The sequence below is a fragment of the Eptatretus burgeri genome, chromosome 1 (assembly GCF_056783735.1).
Source record: "Eptatretus burgeri isolate ZD-2024b chromosome 1, Ebu_testis_v1, whole genome shotgun sequence".
NCBI classification, from domain to species: Eukaryota; Metazoa; Chordata; class Myxini; order Myxiniformes; family Myxinidae; genus Eptatretus; species Eptatretus burgeri.
This window is the reverse complement of record NC_140961.1, coordinates 52,151,231-52,176,364: the sequence shown is the minus strand read 5'-3', so window position 1 is coordinate 52,176,364 and position 25,134 is coordinate 52,151,231. Positions and strand designations below refer to the sequence as shown.

The 25,134-nt window shown below is 50.7% G+C and overlaps 1 long non-coding RNA gene across 1 annotated transcript in view; it reads left to right on the top strand.

Moving 5' to 3' along the window:
* Positions 1 to 22,556, top strand: part of LOC147034482 (uncharacterized) — a 69,846-nt gene extending 47,290 nt beyond the window's left edge. The window contains exon 4 of the long non-coding RNA XR_015058943.1: positions 19,122 to 22,556. This is a non-coding gene — a long non-coding RNA (uncharacterized LOC147034482). The remainder of the gene's footprint in view (positions 1 to 19,121) is intronic.
* The last annotated feature ends 2,578 nt before the right edge of the window (positions 22,557 to 25,134 follow it).

Genomic DNA, 25,134 nt, shown 5'->3' with positions numbered 1-25,134 from the left:
TCGAGCTTTGCGAGTTAGAGGGGGCGAGTGCTGTTGATGGGTGCACGCGAGGCTTGGGGGGTATAGAGACCCCGGAACCCCTTGTGGTAGCGCGAATCCCCAGTACGATTGTGCCGGTGTGTGTGGTGTCGAAATGTGTGTACACGAGTTTGGTAAAATGCATGCTGCAACGCGCACATAGCGTGGGTGCAAGGGTGTGTGTGAGAGCGGCCGCGTGTGTGAAAGAAACACCGCGTGTGACAGAAACCCCGAGTGTGAAAGAGACCCCGTGCGTGAGTGGTGCGTTCACGAGTGTGCCGAAATGCGTGCTTCCCAGCATGCCATGTGTGGAAGAGGCACTGCGTGTGAATGAAACACCGTGTGTGGAAGGAATGACATGTGTGAGTGGAAGGCCGGGTGCGATGGAAATGGTCCGCGTGAGTGAAGAACGGCCGTGTGGAAAAGAGACAGCATGTGTGAGGTCGCTGTATGTAAGGGAGATGACGGTGGGCATGCGGGAGCACGCAGCCGCATGTCCCGGTGTGAATGTAATGACATGGTGTTTGAGCGTTGTGACACGCAGGTGTGCGTGGGTTGAATGGCGATGAAGACGGCGACAGATAAGGCACAAAGGCTGAGTAGCGGCCATAGCTATTTCGAGGACCGCACCGGGTTTGTACACCAGCGAGCGCGAGGTTCGGGCCGTGCTGCGCATGAGGCCGCCGCGTGCTCGCCTGCGCAAGTGAAACCCGGTCCGGAAACACGCGCGGTGGATGTTGCCGATCCCGCGACGGACAGAAGCTAGGCTGGTTAATGGATTCGGAACGGATGGGTTCTCCAGGCGGGCGTGTGTGTGAAACTTTACGTGGCCTGCGCAGGGTGTTCTGTTCGCAGAGCACACTGCGCAGGTTACGGACGGGCAGAGCACATGTGTTCGCGTGGGGACCCCCTCGAAGTGCGAGGTTTGCTTTAATGCGCGGAGTGACGTCATGGCTGCATGTGTAGTTGAAATCCGGCAGGAGGGTGAATCCCTGCCGGATGGTGCCGTCCGAGAGGGGCAAGGTGCGCGAGCAGCTGCCAGTGACATCACGGGAAAGGTGCAAGGTGCGCGGCTGTGAATTTCCGCGCTAGTGCGCAGGCTGTGAGTTGCCGCGCTGGTGATGCATAATGCTGGTGATGCATTTCCGCGCTAGTGCGCAGGCTGTGAGTTGCCGCGCTGGTGACGCTGGTGATGCTAAAAAAACAAACAAACAATAAAAGTTGAGCAAAGCAACCCTCACTTTTGGGTAAACAGGATTCCCAGGCAGGGGTGGAAGACCCCCTTGCCTAGGCACAGGATACAACTAGTTCGGGGGAAGGGTTAGTGATAGCTAGACCGGGTCTCATGTGGCAGGGGTAAGTCCTCATGGGGCACGTGGAATGGATTAGTTCGAGGGATTTTAGGTCAGATTTAGGATGGGAGATGGAAAATGATTTTGAGGACACGGACAGACTTTTGAGTGTGTAGAGGGGACGTAGCTTAGCTACGTAGTGTTAAAAGGAACGTGTTATAGTGTAAGGGATGACGAGGGAGCACGAGATAGATGAGGGATTTAGATAGAGGAATGGCAGTATTCAGCGATGTAGTGTGAGAGTTGAAGAGTGAAGTGGAAACATGTTGAGTGAGTGAGGCCAGCGGGTCTGAGTGTATGGAGTGAATGTGGAATGCATGGTGCGATAAGTGATTGGGGGGAGGAGTGATTCCCGCCCAAGGGACCCCAGGTCAGAATAAAGTGAGTTAGTGGGTTAGTCAAATTGACAACATGAAGGTCATTTTACTGTTGGTGGGAGTGTAGGCTTGAAACCCATTTGGAGGGGTGCAGGAGGCCTGTTGACGGGCTGGGAGCATGGCTGCGAACGGTGAGTATTGCTGAGTGGGTACCCCGGGCACCGGGCTAGCCGGCCGCGGTAGGCCAAGGGTCCATGGGGGGGCGGGATAGTGAAGTGGGCACGGGTGACCCGCATGATGCGGGCCCGGGGCCCGCATATGCCATGGGGGCAGTGTACTGGGCACGGTCGACCGTCGGAAAGGGACCCGGGGCGCCAACACGCCATGTGGGCATCGAGGGGGAGTCGCCAGAGAGGGCACTCCCCAGTTTTAGGGAGCTGGTAGGCTCGGAGGCAGTGTAGTGCCTGGGGGTGCCATCGTTGGAGAATCGGCAGAGGGTAGTTCCTGCCAAGGGAGCTACGTGTCCCAGCCACGAAACCGTGTGAGGGCACGGGAGGAAAATTGGAGGGCGAGGCCTGAAATTTGCAAGGACACCAACACAGGCGACGGGAATCTGGGTTGATAGAACCGATAGTTCAAGCGAGAGGCGCTTTGGAAAGCCCCGGGGTAGTTAACAGGTAAATGGTTAGGGTAGATTAGGAAGTGTATCCCTCCGCACCATCCATCCCTTCGCTCTCGTTGTGGGCCACTGGACCCACCTTGGGTTGAGATCGCTGAAATCTGAGGCCATTCTGAGGCTTCATTGGGCCTGGACACAGGACGCCAGCTCTCCTTTATTCCCCTCCCTCCAGGAAGGGAACGTAGGGGTTGGGAGGAGTCTCGGACAGGATAGGTGAGCCGAACTGAGACAATAAAGGGGGTTAGGGAGACATTTATCGTAGGGACAATAAAAAAAGAATAAAATAAAACAAAAAAATAAGTTGGGGCTAAATTTGATTTGTTTGCAAATTAAGGGAGTGGGTATGAACAGAGACAGGTAAAGGCGATAGGTTGGGAGGGAGACAGTTGGGTAGGTCCGAGCCCGCCTTCCGAGTGGCCAGCACCACCACACTCCCTCCGCCAACCTCCTTGAACGGGATAAGAGGCCGGCTGTTTTACTGCAAGGCCTGTGCCGGTCGGATCATCTGCCGGCTGTGTTACTGCAAGGCCTGTGCCAGTCGGATCATCTGCCGGCTGTTTTACTACAAGGCCTGTGCCGGTCAGCTTCACCTCCGGCCCGTTTTGCTACAACGGCCTTGTTTTGCCTTGCCATGCTTTGCCTGCCTGCCTTTGCCTTGGCCCCATTCCATGCTACCCTGTTTTGCATCCCCCCCTCCCCCCCCGTTCATTGCCATGTGAGCCAGGATCATCGCGCGTTCTGCAGGGACTGCCCTGCAGGCAGCCGCATCACGGGACTGCATTGGCGGCCCGTGCAACGTTGTTTGCTGCGTCAGATCATCGTGCGTACTGCAGGGACTGCCCTGTAGGCAGCCGCATCACGGGACCACAATGGCGGCCCTTGCACTGCTTGTGTTCACTGCGCTCATTTCAAGGGGGAGGCCAAGGACTGCGTGTGAGCAGCCGGCCACATTCCCTGTCACCTGCATTGGTTCATGAGCCAGAGACTGCATGTGAGCAGCCTGGCTCCCTGCTTTTCTTTTTTCCACAGAGCCCATCGTTCCTGGGCCATGGTTTAGTGTAAAATTATAAGGTTAAGATTGTACATGGTTTTGCTTGCCCCCTGCATGTGTGTCTTAGTGCCGGCAATTTATTTAAGTCGTCTGTCTGAGTGGGTTTGTTTAGTTCGTTACTCAGTCCGTAGGTTATTTATTTTTGGGACACGAATACACTAAATGTCACACTCAGGGATTCGGAGGTAAAACATATTAGGGGAAACTTACACATGATGGCACACGAAAATTTGACGACTCGGGACGAGTCTGTAAAAAGGGAAGGGGGTAGTGTTATGGCTGTGGAAATTCGCAGAACACCATAAAGGTCCGTAGTTCAGTTAGATCGATAAGTCTGTGTTCAGTTTGATTTCCCCACCGTTATTTAATGGACTTTATTCGTATCACAGGGCTGTGATCCTTTGAGGTAGGTTTTTCTTTTTCTATCGTTATTTTGAACCAACCACATCTCCACCACCATTACAACAACCAACATCACTCCCCTTAACCACAACACCAACCACAACCACACCTGCCTCTCAACAACCACGCCATCCTCACCACTCCACCAGCAACCGTCAACATCTCCACGCCACAAACATCGCCTCACCTTCGTCTCCGAAACGACGCCATCTTTGCACCAGCCGTGGCGAGTCCCCAGCGAACAGTGTCACTGCAAACCGACGCGGGGGGTTTCATTGTGAGCACAAGCGACGGTGATTCCACCACGTCCGCTCTGTGTAAAAGCTTCGCCTCGAAAAACGGATCACAGAAGAGAAAGGGGCGGGGCCTGTGGGGGTCGAAGAGTGTTGATTTATACCACGTCTGCTCTGTGTGGAATCTTCGCTCTCGGAGAATCGGATCCAGAGGGCCGGTGATCTCGACCACGTCCGCTTTCCGGGCAGAGGGCAAAGGTCAGAGGTGAGAGTGCAGAGATCAGATCTCGTCTCACCAGCCCTATAAAAGGCCGTGCAGAACGGAGCTTCGAGCAGTCTGGAGGGGTCGGAGAGCCGAGTGGAGCCCGAAGTCTGGAGAGAGTCAGTCGGGGAAAGCCAAGGAGCTTCGTGGAGACCAGAGCCGGGGAGAACTTGCCAGCGCCAATGCAGTCCGAGGTGATCGGACCTCGGCACAGTTCACGCATCGCTGAGAAGCGGACGGGGTCATAAGAACATCAACTCTTATCGAGCATCAACTCTTATAGAGCATCAACTCTGACATAGCACTAAAAGACCGTTCGTTCCTCTCAAACCACGTTGCGGACCGGGGCCCAGATCACCTCGCCTTGGCAAGGCCGCAATCAGGCGCGGTTGCCCTTGTGGCCGTGGGAAACAGACGTCACAACCTGCCCATCGTCGCAAGGCCACAATGAGGGGCGACTGTCCTAGTGGCCGTGGAAAACAGAGGTCACGACCTGCCCATCGTCGCAAGGCCGCAATCGGGCGCAGCTGTCCTGGTGGCCGTGGGGAGCAGACGTCGCGACCTTCCCATCGTCGCACCACGAGGGTGCGGGTAAGCCGCATCAGTCTCGCGAGCCCATTCGGTCAACCAAGCCTCATGCACTATTAAGGTCCACGGACCCTGTCTGCCACTCTCGTCTATGAGAGTGGCCCTTTCCTTCCTTTTGAGGGAATCTTGTGTCGCCGTGTCCTGACAAGTAAAAACTGTTAATGACTACATGAATAATAACCATATTTGGTCGTAGTGCTTTCCCTTGCTTTTGTTTGCCTGCTTTTGTTTGCCTGTATACATGTTGGCTGTACATACGTGCATGTGTAAAATAAATGTGCTTTGTTCAAATGCACCCCGTTCGTCTCACCCTCCTTTTACCATATTGGAAATGCCATCTTGCATCGTGGTATAAATAGTTGGGTTTTAAACACCCGTTCAATAGAATCGGATCTGGCAAGGTCGGGTGATAATACCCGCTCGGTTATCACTGCAGAACGGAACGGACCGCTTAAGCGGTTCGTGTCCCAAGCCGACCTGCGTCGAGGTACGGTCGCCCGGTCGGCTGCCTGCGCAGGTACTTAGGTATATCAAATTTGTCGAGTGACCCTATCTTGCACGGGTTGACAATTGGCTTGGTCGTGGTGGGCATTAGAAACCCACCCGTGACTGGTTTCCGGCGTTAGCTCCGGAAAGTCACGACTGAATTGTCTGTCCGGTGGGCGACGCGGTTGCTATTAGTGGAAAGCGGCCGATCGCACGCCGGCGGGCACGAATTCGTAACAATATATATATATATATATATACATACATACAGTCAACCCCCGCTTCATCGCGGTTCACCGATCGCGCCCCCGGTTCATCACGGGTTTTCCCTTGGAACGTAACTAATTTTTTCTGCGGATTCCCCCGGTACATCGCGGTATAATATATAAAATATAAATTATTTAAGAAATAAATTATAACGCGTGGCGCTCGAAAGTATCTTCATAATAAAACAAACAAAAAAAAAATTGTATGTTTGTCGACACAACCCACGAGACAGAGAGCGTGCTATTCATTTCTCCTTGGCACTGATTGGCTGCTGCCCACGAGGCACACTCTCATTGTCTTGAATGTTTCGCTTGTGAACGACACAGATATTTTCTATGTTTTTTTTTCTCCAAGCCCTACGATGCCGCCCAAAGGAAAAACGTTTGCCACGGTTGGGCGCCATTACGGTTTGAATGAATCGACCATACGCTACATCAAGAACGACGAAGCCAACATCAGCGCTTTACATTCGCAACGCCCTGCAGCACCTCGTGGAGGCCATGGATTCCGACGACAATTTTTCACTGAAGGCGTAATGGCGTGATTTCACGATAGCAACGTGTCTCCAAATCATTCCGAAGGCTCTACAAGAAATGAAAAAAGAAATCTTAAACGCCTGTTGGAAGAAGCTGTGGCCAGAATGCGTCCACGAATACAAGGCCTTTTCTCCAGACGAAATTCACCATTCGGCAATCGATAAGGTGGTCAAGCTGGCGAAGATTCCAGGAGGAGGATTCAACGACATGACGCACGACGAAGTGAATGACCTCATCGAAACCAACTCTGACCCATTAACGGACGAGGATTTGGTTGAGCTTACGAAGTCTGCATGCGAGGAGGAGGAGGAACTATCTGATCCATCGCAGGAGCACGACGACGAAGGCCTATCCCTTGAAGGCTTAGCAACAATGGTGAAAACGGCCAAAGAATTGCAGGGGATGGCTGAAGCATGGGATCCCTCTATGGTTCGGGTGTTGCAATTCAAGAACGCTATTGATGGCGCAATGGAAAACTCTTAAACTCTCCTCACCACCATGAAGAAACAACGCCAGCAACTGCCCATCACAATGTTTTTGCAACGTTACTGAGTTTACAGTAAGCATTTTTATGCTTCAAATGTTTTCTTTATGTGTTTAATTGAGATTAAAATGTGTTTTGTGGAGGCGTCCATTCATTGCGGATTTTCACTTACCGCGGGAGGGTTTGGAACGTAACCCCCGCGAGAAAAGGGGGATTACTGTATATATGATTGACCCCTCCCATGTTCCTCAAGCCTCAAAGTAGGTGCATAAAGCAACCCAACAAGACTTACACAAGGTAAGTGCTAAACGCTGTTTCGAACCCTTCCTAGAGTTCCTCAACAACTATGAAGACATTTGCACATAGAACACACATGAGAATCCCAATTCTATTCACTCTCCTCAACTACTGGACCGGTTTCATCATTTTGGCGAATTATCAGTGATAGCGTAGACAACAATGCATGCCAATGAAGCTCTCAAGCATGTACCACGTGCAAACGTCAAAGCAGTAAATATATAAATATATTGACAATATATAAATATATTTACAATATATAAATATATTTACAATATATAAATATAGCGATATAAATGTAACTATATATGTATATGTATATATATATATATATATATATATATATATATATATATATATATATATATATATATATATATATATATATATATACATATATTGTTACGAATTTCGGCCTGTCCGGCGTGCGATCGGCCACGTAACTCAAATCGCGACGCGTCGCCCACCGGAACGGACAATTCAGTCGTGACCCTCCGGGAACTACCGCCAGGAGCCAGTCACGGGTGGGGGTTTAACCTCACCACGATCGTGCCAATTTCCCACCCGCGCAGGATAGGGTTGCTCGCCAAATTCGACCTACCTAAGTACCTGCGCGAGTGGTCTACCGGGCGATCGTACCTCGCCGCAGGTCGACTTCGGACACGAACCGCTTAAGCGGCTCGTTCCGTGCTGCAGGGATAACCGAGCGGAGTTATCGTCGACCTCGACGGTTCAGATTACTTATCGGGTGTTTCAACCCACTATCAATCCCTTACGTGATGCAAGATGGAAGTTTCAAACAGAGGAAAGGACGCAACGAAACGGGCAACAGTTTTACAAGGAAGCACTTTTATTTCACACACATGCACGTATGTACAGCCATGCAATTAATGCGGGAAAAGCAAAAAGGAAAATGCAACTAAAGGAAAAGCAATACTGCCGACTAAAATTATTTACAACACTTAAACAATTATACTTGTCGGGACTCGACGCCACATCATGCATTCAAAATAAACAGGAAAGACCTTCCCATAGGCAGGGCGGTAGATGGGGTCCGTGGACCAGATGTGCGTGGAGCCTGGAGGAGTGGCCAGGTCCACGAGACCGAAGGGTCCTACCCATGCCCTCGTGGCGCGATGGCGGGCAAGCCGCAATGTCCGCGCAGCTGCGCCCCGACTCCGTGCCCCTGGCGTGGTCGGTGAGCCCTCTCCGGCGTGCTCCGCGCCAGCACAGTTGGATCGGCACCACGGTTAGGGTGGGGAATGAACGGGGCCACCGGCACTATCTCAGCGCGGATGAGGGGGGGAATTGTTGATGCTCAGGGTCGAGCGAGGGGAATGGCTGGATGGCTTGGTCGCTTGTGAAAGCGAAGGTGGCTCGATTCCAGCGACGAGACGACACCAACGAAGAGACGAGCGACCCCCACACTACTACTCTCAGTTTCACACAGACTCGCGTCTTTTATAGACGGGGGGAGGAGCCTGTATGCAGATTTTAGGATCAAAACGCAGTTGGAGGCGGGGCCACGCCACCCTCTGTTCGGCCATTGGTGTGGAAAAAGGGGGCGTGAGCCTCTTTCGATTCGAATTCCTCTCCCTTAAAGAATCCACATTCATCGTGCTTGGAGACGGGGCCATACCGCCCGACGCTCACCCATTGGTCGGAGGAAAAGGGGCATGAAGCCTTCCTGATCCGAATTTCTCTCCCGTAAAGAATACATTGCACTCGCGGCTTGCCGCATTCGGCAGCAATCACCGAACGGCTTCGGACAGTACGACGTTCGGTGTTGACTGGTGGTGGGGTCGTTGGTTGTGGAAGGAGAAAGGCGAAGGTGGTGGGGGGTTTGCTGTGGTGGTTGGCGGGCGTCGTTTGGGAATGGCGGTGAAGCGATGTTTGCGGGATGGAGTTGTGGAGGTAAAGAGGCAAAGGTGGTGGTGTTTGAGTTGCTGGTGGCTTAATGGTCCAGAATAACAATAGAGAAAGAAAAATGGCTAACTCAAAGCGTCACAGCCCGGATGAATCGCACATATTCCCTCTAAACAACAGGTGTGGGCCAACTGCACATTAACTTATCGATATATCTCACCTGAGGACCCTTTATGGTGTATTGCGAATTTCCACAGCCGTAACTATATATATATATATTTATATATATATATATATATATATATATATATATATATATATATATATATATATATATATATATATATATATATATATATATATATATATATATATATGTATATATATATATATATATATATATATATATATGTATATATATATATATATATATATATGTATATATGTATGTATATATATGTATATATGTATATATATGTATGTATACATATAGATATACATATATACATATATATATATACATATATATATATATATATATACATATATACATATGTGTATATATATATATATATGTATATATATATATATATATATATATATATATATATATATATATATATATATATATATATATTGTTGCGAATTCGTGCCCACCGGCGCGCGAGCGGCCACGTAACTCTAATCGCGGCACGTCACCCACCGGACGGACAATTCTGTCGTGACCCTCTCGGACTAATGCCGGGAACTAGTCACGGGTGGGCCTTTCGGCCTCACCACGATCGTGCCAATCGGCCCCCCGCGTGGGATAGGGTTGTTCGCCAAATTCGACCGACCTAAGTACCCACACGGAGGGTAGACCGGGCGATCGCACCTCGCCGCAGGTCGACTCCGGACACGGGCCACTTTAAGCGACCCGTTCTGTACTATCGGGATAACCGAGCGGTGTTATCGTCGACCTCGACGGTTCCGATTAATTATCGGGCGTATGAAGCCCACTACCAACCCTTTACGTGAAGCAAGATGGAGATTCAATTAAAGAAAAGACGAAGCGAAATGGGAAAAACAGTTCAACATGAGGAACATTTATTCCGCGGCACACGGAAAGCACACATATACAATTACAACAATTATGCACCAAAAGCAGATGTTACAAAAGAAACACAACAATGCAGATCTACTACCAACTACGCGAGCACACGGCAACACTTACACAGTTTTACTTTACAGACAGCGCCGACAACACATATACTCAAAAGCAAAAGAAAAGGGCCACCCTCAACGACAAGGGGACAGACGGGCCTGGAGTGGAGTGGAGGTGGAGCCTACCCGTCTTGTGATGAGCCGCAAATGTGGCAGCGGTGCCCCGACTCCGCGCTCCTTCGCGGGTTTCGTTGGCACTGCTTGGAGTGGGGTGGGAACGGGGCCCCCTTTTCGCACTATCTCAGCGTGGGGGGGGGGAAGGGGGGAATTGTTGATGCTCTGGGGAAAGAGGATAGCTGGCTTGCTTGGGTACTGCGACGAGCGATTCCACTGCGACCTGGACCGCGCTCCCGGCTTCCCCTCTCTGCAGCTCCCCGACAGACTCCGAACCCCGACAGACTCCGACTTGACTGCTGCTGCCACACTCTGCCGCTGCCACACTTCTCCAACTCGCCTTGACTCTTCTCCAACTCCCTTGAACGAAAACTCTCCCGCTGCGACACTTCTCCAACTCGCCCGAGCCCAAAACTGACTAAATTCGCCCCGCGCTCGGCACTTTATAGTATGGCAGGAGAACCCATATGCAAATTTCTGGATCAGAACGAGCTCGGGGGTGGAGCCACGCTCGCCCATTGGACGGAGAAAAAGGGGTGTGAATCTCCCCTGATCCTCGAATTTGCATATATCGATTCGACTCCGGCACGCCTGGAGGTGGGGCAAAATCGCCCCGCGCTTGCTGATTGGACGGATCAGAAGTGGGCGTGTATTATTCCTGATCCGACTTCTCCTCGGAAAGGCCGCACTTTGTACCCGCGGCTCGGCGCGCGCCCTGTACGAGTCCAGGACAGCCTGACGCTCGGTGCCCACAAGCGGTGCGGGAATGTCCGCAGAAGGAGAGGCGAAGGTGGTGGAGGGTCCAAAGTGCCGGTCCATGGCCACGGTGACGCTTGGAATGGTGGTGATGCGATGTTTGCGGGAGCGAGCTGTGAAGGTAAAGGTCGTGGCTGGTGGGGTTGTTGTTGTTGTTGTGAAGCGGCGTTGCGGTTGGTGGTTGTTGTGTGATGGCGGTTGAGACGTGGTTGGTTCAAAATAAAGATAGAACAGAAAAACGGCTATCTTAAAGGGTCGCAGCCCGAATGAATCACATTTATTCCAACTAAACAACGGGTTTGGGGCTAACTACACATGTACTTACAGAGATATCTCACCTACGGGACCTGAATGGTGGTTTGCGAATTTCCTCAACCGCAACACTACCCCCTCCCCTTTTTACAGACTCGTCCCGAGTCGTCAAATTTTCATGTGCCATCATGTGTAGTTCTCCCCTAGTACGTTTTACCTACGGATCCCTGAGTGCGACATTCATGGTATTCGTGTCCCCAAAATAAATAACCTGAGGACTGAGTCACTAACTAAACAAACCCACTCACACGGACGACTTAAATAAAATTGCCGGCGCTAAGACAGACATGCCGGGGGCGCACTCATATTTACAGTACATCTTAACCTTAACTTACAAATTTTACACTAAACCATGGCCCAGGATCAATGGACTCTGCAAAAAGAAAGCAGTTAGCAGGGAGCCAGGTTGCTCGCATGCAGTCTCTGGCTCAAACAATGCAGGTGACAGGGAACGTGGCCGGCTGCTCACACGCAGTCCAAGGCCTTCCCTTTTGAAAATGAACCCAGTGAACCACAACGGTGCATGGGCTGCACAAACGCAGTTTCCGTGCCAGCTCAAGTGGCACACGCAATGAACACAACGGATGGATGGATGGATGGACGAATGGATGGACGCAAACATGGTGCACGGGCCACCACTGCAGACCCGTGTTGTAGCTGCCAACAGGGCAGTTCTTGCAGCTTGCAAACTGTTGCCTTGATGATCCTAGCGCACATGGAAATGAACAGGGGGGGGGGGGGCAAAGCAAAATTGAACGGGGGCTGGCGAACATGGGGCAGTGGGCATGGCATGGCAAAGGCAGCAGGCAAACAAAGCCTGCAGAACAGGGCCGCTGCAGGCAAACACAGCCGGCAGATGAACTGGCCAGCACAGGCCTTGCAGAAAACAGCTGCAGACGATCCGGCCGGTACAGGCCTTGCAGCACAGCAGCTGCAGACGATCCAGCCGGCACAGGCCTTGCAGCAAAACAACAGCTGCCGATGAAGTGGGCCGGCCTTTGCCTTGCAGTGGAGGTTGGTGGAGGGAGTGCGGTGGTGCTGGCCACTCGGAAGGCGGGCTCGGACCTATCCTACGGTCTCCCTCCCAACCTATCGCCTTTGCCTGTCACTGTCCCTACCCACCCCCTTAATTTGTCAAACCCAATTTAGCCCCAACTTATTTTTTTTTGTTGTTTTTATTTTCTTTTTTACTTCCCCTCTATAATTCGTCCCCTAGCCCCCTTTATCGTCCTTGTTTGGCTAACCTATCCTGTCACCTAGCCTACTCCCAACCCCTACGTTCCCTTCCCGGAGGGGAACAAGGGAGAGCTAGCATCCTGCGCCGATGCCCAATGAAGCCTCAAGATGGCCTCCCCAGACTTCAGCGATCTATAACACAAAGTGGGTCCAGCGGCCCACAACGAGAGTGAGGGGATGGATGGTGCGGAGGGGTACACTTCCTAATCTACCCTATACATTTACCTTTAAACTATCCCGGGGCTTTCAACAAGCGCCTCTCGCTTAAACTGTTGGTTCTATAAGCTCAGATTCCCGTCGCCTGTGTTGGTGTCCTCACAATTTCGGGCCTCGCCCCCCAATTTTCTTCCCGTGCTCTCACACGGTCTCAAGGCTGGGACGCGTGGCTCCCCTTGGCAGGCATGACCCTCTGCCAATTCCCCTACGATGGCACCCCCGGGCACTACACTGCCTCCGAGTCTACCAGCTCCCTAAACACCGGGGAGTGCCCCCCATGGCACCTCCCCTGAAACACACACGTGGCAGGCTGGCTTCCCGGGCCCCTTTCTGAGGGTCACCCGTGCCCACAACACTGCCCACGCGGCTAATGGCGCCCCAGGCCCCCGCACCCAGCAGACGCACCCGTGCCCACTACGCTATCCCGGCCCCCCATGGGCCCTTGGCCTACCACGGCCGACTAGTCTGGTGCCCGGGGTACCCACTCAGCGATACTCACCTTTCGCAGCCATGCTCCCAGCCCGTCAACAGGGCTCCTGCACCCCTCCAAATGGGTATCGAGCCTACATTCCCACCAACAGCTAAACGACTTCCATTTTTGTTAATTTGACTAACCCACTAACTCAGTCTACACTGACCCCGGGGTCCCTTGGGCGGGAGTCACTCCTCCCCCCAATCACTCATAGCACCATGCATTCCCCATACGCTCCACTCACACAGACCCGCTGGCCTCACTCACTCACCAAGCACATGTACTCACCCAACTCACCAACTCTTCAACACACACACACACACCGCTGAACTCTGCCATCCTGCGAACTACATCCCCGAACTAACTCGTGCTCCCACGTCATCCCTTAAACTACAGCACGTTCCTTTTAACACTACGAAGCTAAACTACGTCCCCTCTACACATTCACTGTCTGTCACTGTCTCCAAATAATCCCATTAATCAATTTCCCAACCTAAATCTCGCTAAAATCCCTCCACCTAATCCATTCCACGGGCCCCATGAGGACTTACCCTGCCCCATGGAGCCGGTCTCGCTAAGCTAACCCTTCCCCCTAGCTAGTCCATCCTGTGCCCAGGTAAGGGGGTCTTCCACCCCTTGCCCGGGAATCCTGTGCACCCGAAAGTGAGGCTTGCTTCTTTTTTTTTTTTCATCGCGCAGCACCAGCGCGGAAACTCACAACCTGTGCACCAGCGCGGCAATTCACAGCCGCGCACCTTTGGCGTGACGTCATGGGAGCTGTTCGCGTCCCTCGTCCCACTTGGACGGTACCATCCGGCAGGGATTCACCCTCCTGCCGGATTCCAACCCCACGTGCAGCCATGGCGTCACCGTGCGCATAAAAAAAACACAAGCCTCACGTCTCGAGGGGTTCCCCACGCGAACACACGTGCTCTGCCCATTGGAGCTTAACACACACACCCGCCCACGTGGAGAACCCGTCCGGTCCAAATCCGAAATCCTGCCTAAACTTTGTCCGTCGCAGGATCGGCAACATTCACCGCGCTCGTTTCCGGACCGGGCTTCACCCCCGCAAGCGAGCACGTGGGTGGCTCGTGTGTTGCACAGCACGGACCTCGCGCTCGCTGCTGGGTGAACCCGGCGCGGTGCGCAAAACATCTACAGCCGCTACCCGGCTTTCTTTCCTCTGTCGCAGTCTCCGTCGCCATTCAACACACGCACTCCCGCGTGTTACGACACTCAAATACACCACTCCATCACATTCACACCGGGAGACGCGGCTGTGTGCTCCCGCATGCCGACCGACATCTCCCTTACACACAGCGACCTTACACACGCTGTCTCTCTCCTTACACTCGGCCGCTCACTCACGCATGCCACCTCCCTCGCACACGTGGCTCCACTCACTCGCGGCCTTTCACTCACTCGTGCCATTTCCCTCACACAAACCATACCACTCACACACGCGGGGGCACTCGCCCGCGGTGTCTCATCCACACACGGCGTGCTGGGAAGCACGCCCTTCGGCACACTTGCCACCACACCACTCACACACGGGTTCGCTTCCACACACGGGGGCGCACTTACACCTGGGGTCTCATCCACACACGGGGTCTTTGTCACCCACCCGGTCGCTCTCACACACGCCCTTGCAACCGCGTTATGCGTGCGTTGCAGCACGCATTTCGCCACACTCGTGAACACACACCTCGACACCACACACACCGGGACAACCACACTGGGGATTCGTGTTCCCACAATGGTCTCCGGGGCCTCTATACACCCCAAGCTCGGCGTGCACCCGTTCGCAGCACTCCTCCCCTCAACCTCGCAAAGCACGACCGAACCCACCTGGTCGTGACTCGCCTCAAGGGGGCATACTCCCTCCCCTCGTTCCTGGAGGAGGCTATCCCGCTGCTCGCACTGGGTCCCTGCACGCTCCGCGAGCTTACCCTCATCGTCCTCCACTAACTCTGTGTGTGTGTGTGTGTGTGTTCGTCTCTTACCCCGTCTTCATCGTGTAGTCTTCCCTCTATCGTTCCCATCTCCCGTGTCTCTATACATTTATTAGTTTCTGTTGTCCCCTCGTGTCTATTAGTCTCTGCTTCTTTCTGGCGTCTTTCCCTTATCTTTATGTCGGTCAACCTTGCTTTCTCCTTAAGTCGCTCCCGTCCTTCCCTCTGTTTCACTCCTTGCTCTTTCACGATCTCCGCATACCTCATCCTTGCTTTCCGTCTTAATTGTTCTTTTCTCTCCCTCCCAATTCCTTTCACCTCGTCTCTTGTCTCCCTCGTGCACGTCTCCGTCACCCCAATTAGTTTTTCCCTCTCGGTCACCGTCACTGTTGCTCTCTCCGTCACCTTTACCAGTCTCGCCCAACACGCCCCCGAATTATTTTCTCCTTACCCGCCTCCACTGCAGGCCTGACAGCCATTGCACTCCCTCCCAGCTCGTTCGTTCCCACACGTGGCGTCGCCATTTTGAGCTCCGCTGCCATTGCCTTCATGCCCGCCTGCAGGCTTCGGCTCATGTTCTGCGTCTCACCCCGCAGTTCTTTCATTTCTTCCTTCATTTTGAGTGCATTTGTATTCATCTTTTCGTTCATGCCTTTTATTTCGTTTTTCATTTCATTTGTGTTTGTATCCATTTTTGTTTTTATTTCGTTCATTTGTTGCGTATTCGCTGTTATTGCCTGCAGAATCCTGTCGAGTGCACTCAGTTCGACAAGGATTGGGGGTTGTGGCGGAGAAGGGGAGGAGAGGTGTCATACACCGCGGCCGCCGCCGCACCAATTTCGGGCTCTGGGTTCAGTTGGGCGAGTTCGTGCTGTACAACCAACATTTCCTGCATGGGGATTTCATCCTGGACCATGGATCCTACATAACTACACATATACATTTCTAATACCCCCGGCTCCCGCTCGCCTTGAGACTCCATCTTATTTCTCGTAAGGGGTTAATTTAAATCTCTCGTAATTTGGAGGGAATCGGAGGTCGCTCCTCTCACCCCTGGACCGATTCCCGTGAATTTAGCTGGAGACAGGAGAGCCCGTTTTCCCGCTCTCCGACACCAGTGCCGCGAGGAGGGGGATGGGTTTGTGTCCCACGACCTGACACCAGTGTTGCGAATTCGCGCCCGCCGGCATGCGAGTGGCCACGTAACTCGAATCGCGGCACGTCGCCCACCGGACGGACAATTCTGTCGTGACCCTCTCGGACTAACGCCGGGAACTAGTCACGGGTGGGCCTTTCGGCCTCACCACAATTGTGCCAATCGGCCCCCCGCGTGGGATAGGGTTGTTCGCCAAATTCGACCTACCTAAGTACCCACATGGAGGGTAGACCAGGCGATCGCACCTCGCCGCAGGTCGACTCCGGACACGGGCCACTTTAAGCGACCCGTTCCCTACTATCGGGATAACCGAGCGGTGTTATCGTCGACCTCGACGGTTCCGATTAATTATCGGGTGTATGAAGCCCACTACCAACCCTTTATGTGAAGCAAGATGGAGATTCAATTAAAGAAAAGACGAAGCGAAACGGGAAAAAGAGTTCAACATGAGGCACATTTATTCTGTGGCACACGGAAAGCACACATATACAATTACAACAATTATGCACCAAAAGCAGATGTTACAAAAGAAACACAACAATGCAGATCTACTACCGACTACGCGAGCACACGGCAACACACAGTTTTACTTTACAGACGGCGCGGACAACACATATACTCAAAAGCAAAAGAAAAGGGCCACCCTCAACGACAAGGGGACAGACGGGCCTGTGGGCCACGAGACCGGGTGGAGCCTACCCGTCTTGTGATGAGCCGCAAATGTGGCGGCGGTGCCCCGACTCCGCGCTCCTTCGCGGGTTTCGTTGGCACTGCTTGGAGTGGGTTGGGAACGGGGCCCCCTTTTCGCACTATCTCAGCACGGGGGGGGGAAGGGGGGAATTGTTGATGCTCTGGGGAAAGGGGATAGCTGGCTTGCTTGGGTCCCGCAACGAGCGACTCCACTGCGACCTCGACCGCGCTCCCAGCTTCCCCTCTCTGCAGCTCCCCGACAGACTCCGAACCCCGACAGACTCCGACTTGACTGCTGCTGCCACACTCTGCCGCTGCCACACTTCTCCAACTCGCCTTGACTCTTCTCCAACTCCCTTGACCGAAAACTCTCCCGCTGCCACACTTCTCCAACTCGCCTGAGCCCAAAACTGACTAAATTCGCCCAGCGCTCGGCACTTTATAGTACGGCAGGAGAACCCATATGCAAATTTCTGGATCAGAACGAGCTCGGGGGTGGAGCCACGCTCGCCCATTGGACGGAGAAAAAGGGGCGTGAATCTCCCCTGATCCTCGAATTTGCATATATCGATTCTACTCCGGCACGCCTGGAGGCGGGGCCAAATCGCCCCGCGCTTGCTGATTGGACGGATCAGAAGTGGGCGTGTATCATTCCTGATCCGACTTCTCCTCGGAAAGGCCGCACTTTGTACCCGCGGCTCGGCGCGCGCCCTGTACGAGTCCAGGACAGCCTGACGCTCGGTGCCCACAAGCGGTGCGGGAATGGCTGCAGAAGGAGAGGCGAAGGTGGTGGAGGGTCCAAAGTGCTGGTCCATGGCCACGGTGATGCTTAGAATGGCGGTGATGCGATGTTTGCGGGAGCGAGCTGTGAAGGTAAAGGTCGTGGCTGTTGGCGTTGTTGTTGTTATGAAGCGGCGTTGCGGTTGGTGGTTGTTGTGTGATGGCGGTTGAGACGTGGTTGGTTCAAAATAATGATAGAACAGAAAAACGGCTATCTTAAAGGGTCGCAGCCCGAATGAATCACATTTATTCCCTCTAAACAACGGGTTTAGGGCTAACTGCACATGTACTTACAGAGATATCTCACCTACGGGACCTGAATGGTGGTTTGCGAATTTCCTCAACCACAACAATATACATATATATATATATATATATATATATATATATATATATATATATATATATATATATATATGTACATGCTTCAGAGCCTCATTGGTATGCATTGCTCTCTACGCTATCGCTGATGATTTGCCAATAAGTGATGAAACCAGTCCAGTAGCTGAGGAGAGTGTAGAGCAATGGGATTGTCATGTGTGTACTATGTGTGAACGTCTTTATAGTTGTTGATGAACTCTGGGAAGGGTTCGAAACAGCGTTTTGCACTTGCCTTGTGGAAGTCTTCTTGGGTTGCTTTATGCAGCTACTTTGGCTGGAGGAACATGGGAGGATCAATCATTTATATAATCCTCGCCACCTGAGTGGATGAGGTGAGAGCTGATTGGCATTCCCTCCATTCACAGGAGAGAGATGTGGGTGGCTCTTTCTATATATATATAGCTGATATATATAGCTGTTATATCTCGCAAACATTTGATGTCAGAGATATCAATAAAAAATTTATCCACGGGTCGTCACTCATATGTTGAAGGTTTCACATTGATCGGTCAAGCGGTTGCAGTGAAAACGAATTAAAAAGCGATTAAAAGTGAAAAAAGTGCAAAACAGCATGCAAAAAGGGGGGATCGGGGGTGGGGGGGTGAGTATAATTAATCATAATCTGAACAGAAATTATGGGGTACCCACCAATCGGGTCCCCACCTGTTAGTCTTACTCACCTATTAAACAAGTACACGTGCCATTGAACTCCTTATTTTGTCAGATCGGTGAATTCGATAATAACAACCTGATGGGAATTCATGAAACCAAAACTCAGATAAAATCGTATACATGTTTCAGGCCCATTGGTTATAGAGTGTGGTTCTCCGACTATTTTCGATGTGGTATTTTCGATGACGCTGTATATTTTGTTCGTACAGTTATATCCTACTTATTATTATAATTCAAAACGTTGCTGTAATATCAAGTTAACTATAATTAGTTGCAATGTAGAATGACCACGCCATCCCCTCCCCGAGACCCCAGCAGTGTGTCTTTATGTTCCCGACAGAGACATAACCTTCAACCTCTCTGCCTCATGAAGAATTCCAGAAACCACTTCAGTGAAGTACAGCTGGTGATCTGACACACACCGACACTCTCACACACACACACACACACACACACACACACACACACACACACACACACACACACACACACACACACACACACACACACACACACACGCACACACACACACACACACACACACACACACACACACACACACACACACACACACACACACCTTCAGCAACTACTGCTCTCATTTATTATTTATGCCCTGTTTTTGGTCTTGTTCAAGTGTTAGATGGTCTTTCTATCTGATTTATTTATGCATTACCACCATCCCTTGTGATCAATTTTGCAAATTACTTCTGAATTGCATCCTGTACACTCATCAGATTTCAGGTTGCAAGCATCACAAGGGATATCTGACGACGTTTTAGACTTCTTTCCATGGGATCAAGTATTTAAACTAAAATGTTTCATCTCAAACCATGAAGACCACAGCTCTTCTGAAACCTCAACATCCAGAGGCTATCTAACCAATTTGCTTTGGACACACTCATTTAATGGAAAAAGTTCACCAGATATGGCACGAAGAAGTTGACTCAATGCGGGACATTGTTTCATGGAATAACCTGCATTGAATATTAAAACGAAGTTGCCAAACTGTGAAGGAGGTGGCCCATGCTGTTGAACTTGATACACATGTTGGGGAAGATCTTGTGTGCACATGGTTACAGTTCTATTCACCATGCTAAGAAAGTGCTTAACATGCTGAAAATCCATCAGCTACTTTCAATAAGAGACGCAGGCTAACTCCCCGTCACAAAGAGTATTTGGGAAAACTCATGGGCCATGCGTGTTGGTACAGTACCTACAGCATCTCGACATTTGTTTCCAGAACGCATGACATTTGCAGGGTTAAAAAGGACATGCTTTAAGCTATTGAATGCTTTTGCACAAGTGGCATCTAATCTGGCTGTTTGACTCATCAATCTCCTGTCAGATAGTCATGTTGTACCAGTGATACAGGAATGATCCATCGGCCTACAAGCAATGGTGTTTAATCCCACAATACCTCTTTACCATTGTCATTATGATAATGATATGCATGGGTTTTGAAGTACCTTAATTTTCTTGTCTGCGGAGTCTAGTCCTTTGGAAGAGTGAGGTGGCATACAGGGTATGACAATGTACTGACAGTGGGACATGTGGACACAAGGGGATGGACGAACAGGGGGAGAGAGAGAGAGAAGAGGGAACGAAATATAGCAACCTGTAAATAGATGGAGAGGGGTGGTCGAGTCAACAAGAACAGCAATGATCACAGGTCAGGATGGAGGATGGCCTGAGGTGGTGTTGTCCTACCTGAAACTAGAGGGAAGAGTGGGCTTCAAAAGACTGAGGAAAGATGTTCTACTGTACAAGTGTGAAAAGAGAGCAACAACCACTTAAGGGAAGAGTGGAATTGAACAAATTGAGGAAGGAGGATCCACAAGTGAGAGTAGAGAAGAACAACCTTAGAGGGAAGAGTGCGACTGAACAGACTGAGTAAGGAGGTTCTACAAGTTGTAGATGACATGATCAAACATGGAGGGAAGACTGACTGAGGAAGGATGTTCCACAAATGGGAGAAGAGGGGAGCAACCTTGTTATGGAGGGAAGAGTAGAATTGATCAGACTGAGGAAGGAAGTTCAATTAGCATGAGAAGAGAGGAGCAATCCTCTTGGGAAAAGTGGGATTGAACAGACTGAGGAAGGAGATTCCATAAGCGGGAGAAGAGAGCAACAAAGGAGCAGAGCCTGGATTCTGGGAGCTTAACCAGTACAGGGGTTACTGGAAGATTTTATATCTTTAGTTGTTTGTTTGTTGTTTTACATTATTTTTCTATCCCTACTTTTAATCCGACCTTGCCATTCTTTCCTCTGTCAGTCAAGGTTGTGTTGTTTTACTACTGATGTCCTTCATATTTAAGGATTATTTGCTTAATTCCTGCATGAATTGTTATTTGTCTTGCTTGAACTAGAAACAGTGCTGATCATGGGTTTGCCATAAACATGAAATTCCATGTGACTGTTACAGTGTTATATTCTACTCCTTTGGGCTGGTGGTCTATCACAATGCCTCGTTCAGAGAGATATGTTTATTTCTTTGGAAAAGTGATGCAGGAGCATCCGGCAATATTTCAGATATGACAAAATGGCTGCTGTGGTAAGGTGCCACCCTGCATTCTACACTGGAACAAACGTTTGTTAGCGTGTACACTGAACACAGTCATCAGGTACATCACGTGGCCTATGCTGCCCACACAGTGGCATTGTTATGATGCGGTCCTCCATTTAGCTATTGAATGGAGATAAAACACACACCAAAAGCTGCTGTCGGGGAAGCTCCTCCATCCGTATAAGCCATGTTTGGGTGCTTTGTTGGACTCATTGTTTGTTTGCTTAATTGCAACACGACCATGCTGCTGTTCTTGAGTGTCAATCTTGTTGAGTTCATGGCTGTTGAGTGCCTTGGGACCCTGTTGAGAGATTGTCTCCTTCAGGTGCCCACTTCATCCTATAACCTATTTGAAATGACCTCAGCTGCTGATAATAGTGCACGTGCCATGTGCATTTGTGCCACCTGTTGGCATCACATGAATACAACTTTAATCGTTTATTGGAAAGGTCTTCCACTAACCTCTGTAATCATGCTTCGTCGACATCGGCCTTGACCTCCTGTGAAACGTTAGTAAATTAATTTCAGTATAGAATCCAAAGCGGTCGTTGCTGTGTCATCCCTATGGTACAGACGTCCTCTCCAAACCTCTGAAAAAAAGTGAAGAATATTCAGGTGCTTGGTGTATACTCTGGACACCAGCGCAACTCGTGCACCGTGACCCTTTTGGCGGGAAGGAAGAATTTACAATGACTGCAGCATTTGATGAAATTCCACCGGACAGTTGCCTGCTCATGGGTTGGACTCCATGGTTGCACAACAACACCCCAGAGGTCCTTCATATCGTCATTTCCAAAATAACGGTAAAATAACAATTATTTCTTATTTGGTGTCCTCGTTTAAAGGGGATGTATTTTGTAATGAACCTCATTTTCACCTTTGTTATACACGAGTGAAGACGAGGTTTACAGCCAATTGTTTTTAAACGAGGAAATATTACATATTACTATAGAAGTATTGATTCATGGTGATTATAAATTTTGTGTGAAGTATAAAATAATCATCATGGCAATTAATTTTAATGGTGATTATGACATGATTCTATGGGACAAAGAGTGCACAAGAGCACATGGATGCATGATTTAGTCCATGCATGTGTTTATCCCCAAACATGGAGCTGGATTTGTTTATTTATTTGTTTATTTAATTTTTACTGCAACGTAATTTCACAACCTGAATGTTTTAAATAAATCTTCAATTTGTTTTGCAGCAAACATATTCAATCGCTTGGACTTATTCATTAACTTTTTGGTCCCCCCCCCCCAGCACCACACCATAAACACAAAAGACAGCTTGAATGATGGTCAATATAAAGCATCTCGTGCTCACAGCTGCGCTCCGGCTCGGCTCCCCTCCCCACGTATAACCAATACATTTAACCCCCTGTAACCTCCTATCCATCTGTTGACCGAAGGCGTGTGCTCGGGGAGGTTGAGCCGCTGCCGGAGGCTTTGCCGGCACGGAGGGGGAGGCAGCGCGCTTCGCGCCACTGGGTGTCGCTATTGAAATGCTAATGCGTGCGCGCGCGCGTGGCCGCCGAGAGCCCGGCGCTGCTCGTGCGCCTACCTTGCTTGCGCGCGTGCTGTTTCATGGACCGTGCAAGTCCGTGCGCACGTCCCTTACATACCGCTTCCCTCTACTCCCCCACCTCCGACCTGGTGTTCTTAACAAACATTTCAACATGATCACATTGTCAGTCACGCTGGAGGTTGAATAGCGCGGAGGGGAAAATGCGCAATTGTTTGACTGCGTACGTTGGGAAAACGAGCACAAGGCGAACACGAGAAGGAACGAGAGCCTCACGGAGAGTAAATTACACGGCATTGACTTAACCTCTCCAGCTCACACGCGATGGCCTTCACATGGCTTCGCATCGCCTCGTTTACGCTGCTTTACTCGAACCATTTTTGACATCACGGAGACTCGCTTCATCGACCTGCCACCCCCTTTGCGCCTGTTTGACACTGACACTTCTTTTTTTTGCCTCCCTCTACCCTCACTTCCTCAATCCCCCCCCCCTCCGTTTTCATTGCCAAAAACATCCGGTCACTTCGGAATTCCGCCAGTGAACTCACTGTCGTCTTGTTTAGGCGTCAACTACACGCAAACTCTTCGACGTCCGACCGTAGTCGCGCCAACCATTAATGCCCAACGGTTTGACGACCGTACTTTTCAAACGGGGCTTGTGTCCGACCATTTCGATTTTCGGCCGTATGTGCCTTTTTAAAGACGATTCGCAGCTTCGTATAATTGAACGCTTGACCGTACATTTCGGCGTTTAGCAGGTACTGTACGCAGATGCTTAAGGACGTAGATTAAACATGTATATATTGACCACTTTTGATTGTGCAACACACACACACACACACACACACACACACACACACACACACACACACACACACACACACACACACACACACACACACACACACACACACACACACACACACATTCATGTTCGTTAAGCACAGCAAGTGCTGCTAACTTGGGTATCTGGACAGTCCGCGGTGCGATGACATGATATCGTCGGGTCCAAAATGCAAATGAATTTTCACGTGAAAGCATAAAGCACTGAAAAGTGCAGAGCGCTGTATTCTCGTGGTGTTCCTCTGGGCCACTTTGGCACAGATGTCAGGTTGAAACAACGACAGGATTGGGGGTATGGTAAGGATGCACAGGGAGAGAAAGGAGGCGAGACGACGGGTGTTAAGGCCAGATGGTTTGGGGCTTCGGATTAACATCCATTATTTCCCCCACGGTGCGCCCCTCACCCACCCCCATCGCACCCCACCCTATCCTCACCCCTTCACCCCTTCCCCCCTCCACCTCTATCCCCTTCCACCACCCACTCCTTGTGCCTTTGCAAGTTGAACCTCAACACGCGTTTCCCTTTTAACTCAATCGCCGTGATTCTCGTCGTGCGTTTCACGGTAATCTCCCCGCATTGCGCACACGAGTGTCTCCTTTAACCGCGAGACGCGTTTCCACGTCGCCAAATTGCATGTTTCTTCGCCTCTTCGTTACGTTCTTCTTTAAACGGCCTCGTTAATTATACTTGCGTGCCTTGCTGGTGAAGAATTGGGCTCGATCTTCGCATGAGGACATTTCCAGCGCTCTTGTCCAAATTGCGTAAAAGTTCGCGCCTCCGCTCCCCGGCGACGATCGCGGGGTGGTCGCGGGGTCGCGGCGCTCAGTGTCGGTGCGCCGGTATTGAGCAGCGATGCGTTTCTCAAAAGAGAGTTTGATAGCTTTTTTATTGAGGGTGGGGAAGGCTCGGTTAGCGCTGCAACATAAATCGTCGAGAGCGATCGATTTCGCCAAACTTACCATTTAGAGACGCAGCACGCAACGTAAAAACGTCTCCGAGCGCGCAACTCGCTGCTGTCCTCATGGCCAGTGCGTAATCACAGGCTCCTCGTGCGTACTGTACGTTGTACAGAGGGTGCATCGCTGCACTGCCCTGCAATGTGTGCAAAGGCTCTTTGGCTCGTATTATTCCATCGGCCTCATGGGCCTTTGGAACCACGGGCCGCATCTGGCTCGCTTCGCCATTGGTGGATTGCGAGCCGGGAATTTCACCAACGAGCTTGCCCAGCACCTTCCCGGCACACATTCTAGCACTTCATGACCTCATCGTCGTGTGCCTTTGGTTACTTGTGACGTGCACGATGCACAGTATTGATCTTTATAACCATATATATGCGCATTGATAATTATTGGTTGCGTAAATTGACTGATTGTTTAAATCAATTCGTTCGTCATCGCAGACTTTGTATAAACTTTA